This window comes from Ammospiza caudacuta, chromosome 12 (assembly GCF_027887145.1).
Source record: "Ammospiza caudacuta isolate bAmmCau1 chromosome 12, bAmmCau1.pri, whole genome shotgun sequence".
Classification (NCBI taxonomy): Eukaryota; Metazoa; Chordata; class Aves; order Passeriformes; family Passerellidae; genus Ammospiza; species Ammospiza caudacuta.
This window is the reverse complement of record NC_080604.1, coordinates 6,447,828-6,455,867: the sequence shown is the minus strand read 5'-3', so window position 1 is coordinate 6,455,867 and position 8,040 is coordinate 6,447,828.

Sequence of the window (8,040 nt, the reverse complement as noted above, 5' to 3'; positions counted from 1 at the left end):
CTGCTATAGTGTATCTTAAAGGGCTTCTAGCAGGGAAAGCCTGATCTAACACAGCAGGTTCTACTGCAGGTCCCACTTCCCCTATGCTCCCACTGGGTACCTTGTGTTTGAGGGCAGGGAGTCAGGGGGATGGAAAGGACAAGGAATCATTTGTGTGTGTCCAGGTCACCCTGCAGGAGAGGGGAGGAGAGGCTGCTCTTCTAAATTTGGAAAACAGCCTGTTTGGCTCTAGCTGTCCTAAGTTTGGAGAGGTGGAAGGATTTTGTTCTAGAACCTGGTCTCATTCTTTATTCCCTCTCTGACATTCCCCCCCTGAGCACTCTCTGGAACAGTGGGAGTTTATCCCCCATGTCTGTAAGGATTTTTTCCTAATATATGGAATAGCTAAGGAAGTAGTTTTACAGCCTTGTCTTACACTTAGAGTAAGAGTCCTTGCTTGGCAGCATTTGTAGCCTAAATAATGCAAGATAAAAGCAGAGCTGATAAAACCCAGGGCACAAATCGAATGAAAGGTTAGCAAGAGGGCACCTCAGACGTAAAACAAATTAGACACACTGAACTATTTTTTTTCCCTCGGGAATGGTTGATCTTAGTAATGTGGGGAGGGGACTTTGCTTGGAGGCTTGTGTTGAGTTTGCAGATCTGGCCAGAGCAGAGCTCTCTGCCCATCTGCTGCAGTGCCTCGGTCTGCTAAACCTGCACAAGGGGAAAGTCTGTGCAGCAAACAAAAGGCAGCTTTGACGTCAAGACCTGGGACTGTTGCCCTGACACTGGGAGGTGGAGCCCAGAAAAGAATCTGCAGCTAATAGGCTCTGGACTGGAGTGCACTTTGGCAGAGGGACAGCTACTATCCCTTCTTTCCAGGAATAATATTGTTTATTTCTATCTCACTCTCTGGCTAGAGTTACTTTACTCAGGTTTCACTTCACCTGTCTCTACCATAAAGTCATCAGAGCCCAGGAAAAATTGAATCTGCAGACTCTGTGTTCTCAAAACCCCCTCCCTGAAGAGGGATACGTCAATACTGCATATTTATTTTATTTCTTTGCTTTGCTGAGTTCATGACTGCAAATATTTCTTTGTACCAGCTTTTACTGGTACAATTCAATAAACACCTGCACATGCAGTTTGCTTTGTTTGTGTGTGGCTGCACCATGAGCAGATGCTTGAGCAAGTACCATTCCTGCCTGCTGAGGAGCAGTGGTGGCTGTGGCTCTGTGTGTGTGTGCAGGACTCACTGTGTGACAGCAGTGGCTCTGGTGTGCAGGACTCACCGTGTGACAGCAGTGGCTGTGTGTGTGTGACAGCAGTGGCTGTGTGTGTGTGACAGCAGTGGCTGTGTGTGTGTGACAGCAGTGGCTGTGTGTGTGTGACAGCAGTGGCTGTGTGTGTGTGCAGGACTCACCGCGTGACAGCAGTGGCTCTGTGTGTGTGTGTGACAGCAGTGGCTGTGTGTGTGTGCAGGACTCACCGTGTGACAGCAGTGGCTCTGTGTGTGCAGGACTCACCGTGTGACAGCAGTGGCTCTGTGTGTGTGTGTGACAGCAGTGGCTCTGTGTGTGTGTGTGACAGCAGTGGCTCTGTGTGTGTGTGACAGCAGTGGCTCTGTGTGTGTGTGTGCAGGACTCACCGTGTGACAGCAGTGGCTCTGTGTGTGTGTGACAGCAGTGGCTCTGTGTATGTGTGTGCAGGACTCACCGTGTGACAGCAGTGGCTGTTTCTACTTTGCGCAAGTGGCTCTGTCCTGCGGACAGAAGTTTTTTTCTGGGAAGTTCCACAATGTCGCAACACAGTGTGGTGACAACCTGATGTTCAGTGAGTTTGTTACAGGGATTTGATTGGTTCTGGAATTCTTTTAAAAGGCTCGATTTTTATATCAGTTTCAGGTTGCCAGCCTTTCCTGGGCAGACTGTACAAATTGTTGAGTCATAGATCAAACCTATGATAAACTGTTCCATATTTTCTGTTTTATTCATCTTTCCCTGCAGCTCAGGTCAGTGTGTGTTTGCCCCCTCTGCCCTTGGGGACTCTGTGCTTTTGGAAGTTGAGAAGCTGAATCCCAGCCTCTGGACAGGATGGCAAAGGCACCCTCAGGTGTAGCTGTATTTGGCTGCATATCATCCAGGGGGAGATGAAAGGGAATTTTATGACCAGCTTTGGAAAGCTTCCCTCCATAAATCTAATTAAGTTTGCCAGAGTCCTGTGAGTTGTAATCCCTGATCACTTGTTCTTTAGGTTGGCTGCAGGGAGCAACCTGTAAATAAGCACTCCCTCTGCTGCACTGGCAGTACTGCTACCCAGACTATAGAATTTGAGTCTTTTTCACCAGCTCTTGTTCAACCCTTCCAAGATTTAAGCTCACAAAAGTGCATTGCTCCTCTTTTTGTGTATACATACCTTACAGATGAGAAGTGTTGAAAATACTCTACAAGATATTAATGGCATAAGAGTTTAGAGCTCTGTCTGGTTTTGAGATTTTTTTTTAAGTCACCCCTTTAGAAGACATGAGTTCATTTTTTCCATATATGATCAGTTACTCAGGATTGTCTCTGGTAAGATCTGACTTGCTTTGCTATGTTGGCAGCCATTTACTTCCTCTTCCCACCTCAAATTCAGGCATGGAGATTGTCTGTGTCAAAAAAACCCAACAGTTTAAACCAAGTTTTCAGCAGCTCCTCAAGTAGGAACATTTAACAGAGGTTGTTTTTCCCTTCTGGTTCCTAGCACAAGCCTGTCAAGGATCTGCAAGTTTTCAAGCTTGGGTCAGAGCTGTCTCTGCTTCTCTTTGTACTTCCCTAATCTGAATTCCTCACTGTGTGTTGTAAGAGTTTCTTTGTGTGTCATTCTACACAGAAACCAGATCCCAAGAAACACTAAGAAGTTTCTTTTTAAACAGTGTTTCCTCTTACAATCTCTTGCCCCACTGTCTGATTGGGTGGTTGGCAGATGAGGGATTCTGCTCTTCCCTGATTTCCTGGAAGAGCCTGGCTGCAGGCTGAAGTGACCGCAGCAAGGAGGATGGGAGGGACTGGCTTGCAAAAAAGGTGGTGATGGATGTGTGTTCATGGAGAAGAAAGAGTTCTTGGACCTGATTTAATTTCCCTAGCCTTCCTAGGAAAGGGAGGAGAATGAATGCATCTCTACCACGCAGCACTGTTCCAGCTGCCTCCTACCCATCCATACAGGCACTAGCTCCATATTTCTGTGTTGAGCAACAGAGGAGATACTCCAGTCTGGACCTAAAACATCTTAACACTTATGCTGTGGTTTTTCACTCTCTTCTCCATTGCATTTAATTACAGCCTGTTCCTTAGAGCCCTTGTTGTCTCTATAAATTGCCCTGTGAGAAAAGAAGGTGTTTCTCTGGGTGCCACCCAGATGTTTCAGCAGGGGAGGAAGGAAAGGTGGAGCACTTGGAGACCCAGGAGAGGACTGGAAAGATGAGCACACTGGCTGGGTGCTCCTGATAAACTGATTGGCAGTGAAGTAATTAGTACTGGCACGCTGCCAGTGCTGAGCATTGATGCAATTTGCTTGGATCAGGCTTTCAAGGTTTTTTGCCCAAGTCTTGGTTACAGTAACCCCAGCAGGGAACTGCAGTTCATCACAGGAGAGGGGTGATAAACTGGTGTGATAAATCTCATGGCTGCCCAGCTGTGATAGGTGTAGCTGGGGGATGAAAAGTGGAGAATTTCTGAGTATTGATAAAGTCAAATCCTGGCCATCCAAATGCTGTTTGGAAAGCAGCTCTGTGGGGAATGACTCTATTTTAAGCTATCTGGGCAGAAAGACCTGCTGGGGATGTGTACAGAATTAAAATCCTGTGAGGTGAGCCTGGGTCACCAGTGTTTGCTGGAAAAATCCAGCAGTTACCTGAGTGCTGGCTGAAGGAGTTCTCCAAGAAATGGGCTATGGCTGTTTGAACAGACTTAGAGTTGGTGCTGTGCTTAAACTCTGAGAACCCAGAAGGACTAAAGAGGGATGTGGGGAACAGCTCTTCTTTCCTAGATGCTTCTTTTCTTGTACTCCCATCCCATGAGACCCTAGGGTACAAGGCAGGTGTCTGATGCTGTAGCAGTGATGAGCAACTTTAATCACCATCTTGAGGGGTAAATATTACTTATAGTTGTGCCTCGAAGGCTTTAGAAAGAGCACATCCAGAATGAAGAAGTAAAGAAGGAACATCTTGTTCAGCTGATTCAGTTGTTTTCTGAGAAAAGGTGGAAGCTCTGAGGTCCTCTCAAAGGCAAGACAAAGCAGCAGCACAAAGTTATGGAGAAGGAAATAAGGACAATGATTGATCAGGCTTGAGTAGCCTGTGTGTGTAGACTGGCAGCAGTGATGGCAGATGCTGTATTGAGAAGTTAACATGTAAAGGCAGAGTTATGTACTCAATTTGTGCAGTTTTGTTGCTTAAAAAGTGGAATTGCATAAGGGATTGTTTTTCTGGGATTTAAAATTTCACTGTTTTGGCTAGCAGAATTGGAGTGAAGAATAAGGAAAAATAATGGCTGGGTTTGTAAATAGAAAGAAAAAAAGGATGGTGGTTTTAATTTTTGGGGTGCTTCCTGCATCTTTCTTCTCCCATATCAGTAAAATCACCTCATGTGTTCTGCCTGAGAGTTCAATTTGCTGTGTTGTCTGTGACTTATTAGCAGTGTGAGTTACAGCAGCTGTAACTTAAATAGATTGAAGCCATTTTCTGTGGAACTGTCTATTGCATGTTTATCCCACACATACCAGACAGCATTACCCAATAGGTAATTTTCTCCTAGGATCCTCACAGTAGAGCTGATGAGGCCCAGCTCTACCTCCAAAGAATTTTCCTTAAAGCTGTTGCCTGACTCATCTGATGCTGCCATTCTGCCTCTCAAAAAGGGGGCTCTGCTTTACATGATGTTGGTGCTGAGGGGGTTATGAACATGGTTAACCTTTTCACATATCTGGGATGAATCTGTAACCTATTTCACATTCCTGGACCTGTATTTTAGTCTCAGTTTTAGAGAGGACTGCTCCAGGAAACTACTTGGAATTTAAGGCGAGGAGCTAAATTAAGAAAGAGTGAATATAACTCAGTGTATGGATGGAGGAAGAGGAGCATCACCTGTCAGCTCACACCCAAGGCATTCTGAGACTCAGGGAAACTGTTTGCTACTCATCATTAGGGGACTGGTTGTCAACACATTCAACACGAGTAACTCAAGACTTGCCACCAGAAATGACAGTAGGCATGTTCTAGTTAGTATCTTCTGTGGATGGCAGCAGTAATCCATGGAAACCCCCCTGTCCTAAGGGCTGCAGCTTAAAAGCCACTGGTTAAGACAGCTGCCTCTGGTAATGTTGGTGTGTATTTTATGATGTTTCTTCTTTTCTTTCTGTGTCAGAAAGAGGCTTGGATCTGAGGGAAGTCAGGCTCTGCATTCCCATGGAGTCACTGTAGACATTGTGGGGCTGGGTCAAAGCCAGTGCAGGTTTGTCCAGAGTCAGTGTGAAAAGGTTTTCAGCAAGAGCTCCTGGCCTTCCCCATTTGGCATGTTCTGACCTCTCAAGGTGTCATGGAATGTGGATTTTTGCTGTTTGTTCTCCACTTGTGTAGCAAGGGATGGTTTCCTTTGCAGTTGTTCCTTCTGGAAAAGTGAGACCAAGTTATAGATCAGTGCCAGGCTCGCGGTCCTCTTGATTTCTGGCTGCTTCCTTGGCCACTACAACCAGGAAAAGTATTATCCACCAGATAGACCATGGGGCAGTGAAGAGCAGGCCAGAGTGCCGTTTGGGCTCTGTGCATGCTCAATGGCCTGATTTTCCAAAGCACATCTCAAGGTGTGCAAGTATTGAAGTTCCAGCCTGTTGAGGTTTCCAAGGAAAGAAAGCTGAGTAGCCAAGCCAGTGTTTCTTTGGATGCCATGGAAAAGGCAGTATTGCACATCACTTGCTTATTCCAGTTTCTGCCCACCCATTTAAGCTGGTGTGTGAGCACAGAGGCCCCAGGTACCTGCTTTCTAACAACACAGCTTATTGCTGAAATTCTTCCACACAGACCAGTGCCTCACTTGTCTGTGATTCATGGCTTGAAAGGACCAGTAGTGTGTTCTGGGATCCTTGTACAGTCTAAATCTTGACATTTTCTTCTTTTTCCTCTTGTGTGTAATAAATACTATTTAAGGAAACTGTTGAGAAGGATGTGGGATTGAAAGCCCTCTTTCTTCCAAAAGCCCCCCCTTCCAATATGTGTAGACAGCTGTAAATATTTTTCATTGCAGTTGTCACACTTGGTTTAAGATCCCAAAGGTGAAAGTCCAGAGTAAACTTTCTGTTTTATCCCAATATGCTTCTTTGACCTTATGAAAAACTAAATAAACACACAATATTGTGGCCTTGGGGACAGGCCAGGAAAAACGCAGTAAATGGAGGAATATCATCACCTTTCATGGCAGATGATTGAAGGAAAAGTATGTGCTGTCAATAGCAGGGAAATCCATTTAGTTTATTCACTTTCCTTCAGCTCCTGATTTTCATCCACCATGTTCTGGGTTTTTCTGGCTGTTACTTGTCAGCCAGGTGCTCAGCAAGCTTCCTTCTGTAAACTCCAAATGTCTGCAGCTAGATGCTGTGCTAGGGGAACCCAGACTCTGGCCAGGCTCTTCTCCATCGGCTTGGCAGAGTTTTCTTGAACCAGAGAAATTGCATGGGATTAGCTAAGGACTTGGTCCCAGCCATGTCTTGGCTCATGCTATAGCCATCTATTTATCTAGAAATAAATTTTAGAGCTAGGTGTGTGCTTGGCTGTGCATACAGCTGCTCGGAGCAGAGTTAGGAGCTAAGAGTTAAGAGCCTCAGGCTCCTGAAAAAGCCTGAGGTAGAAAAGGTGCTCTATAAAATGAGGGCCCAGGGCTGCCCTGCTTTGTGGTGCTTGTGCACAACTGCCCAGCTGGTACTGGAGGTTATGCCCAGCCTGGATTGCCTGTGTTAGGCTCAGCCCTCGCTGTTGCATGGCACATTTCCATCTTGGCGATATTTATTATCGCTGATGTTTCCTGGTATAACGTGTGCTGGCGCTAGGAAGGATTTTCAGTGTGATACCCAGGCGTGGCTGCTGGGCTGAAATTACTGAAAGCTGAGCTATGGCAGGGCCAGGGGAGCTGGGGGAGAGGTGGGAGCCGCTGCTGCCAGGGCAGACAGGCTGCAGCTGGGCTCGTGTGCCCTGCCAGCACTGAGAAAAGCAGGTCAGAGCAATCCTTCTGGGACTGACGTGAAGCAGGAGAGGGCAGTGTCTGGAGAGCTGCAGGGTCTGTTCGGTGTATTTCTCCCTGCTGCCACCCTCCCTCCCTGCCTGTGCCGCCCCCCCGTGTCCCGCTGCCGGGGGAGCGCAGCCCCGGCGGTTCTGGGAACAGCTCGGCCCGAGGCTGCAGCCGCCAGTTCCGGGAACCGCGGCCCCGGGCCCTGCGGGACGCTTCAGGGAATTCTCGCTGCCATTCCAAGCATGGCAAAAGAGCTCGTCCGGTGACCTGAGGCTCCCTCGTGGCCGGGGGCAAAAGCCTGGAATGGGGCCACGGCAGTGGGAAGATTACCAGAGACTGGAGGGGCTGGAAATTTATGCCCCGCTCAGCTCTTTACTACAGAATGTTGTTTGGCTTCTTGAGGGATCCGGAGAAGGAATTTGCTACATAAGAGACAGCAGTAGTGACCACAGGAATTTAGAAAAGGGATATGGAGTTAAAAGGTCAAAATTTCCCGCCATCAGTCATCATCTCCCTGGTAGGAGTCGGAGAGGGTGCCAGGAGCTCAGACAGAGATTTAGGGACCCTGAAACATCCCACAACCACGTGGCCTTGAATAAGTGAAGCAAGACAGACTGAGTTCCACTGCCTGGTGCTGCTGTCCCACACTTGTGCTTCCTCAGTCCTTGGCCTGTCCTGGGTTCAGGCCTCTGCTGTGCATTCCCTCCTTCCAAAGCAGGAGTTGATGGGAGCTTTTCTCTCAAGCCCTGCAGAGCTTCTAAGGAAAATACTCTGCATGACACTGACAAATTAATGTTATTTT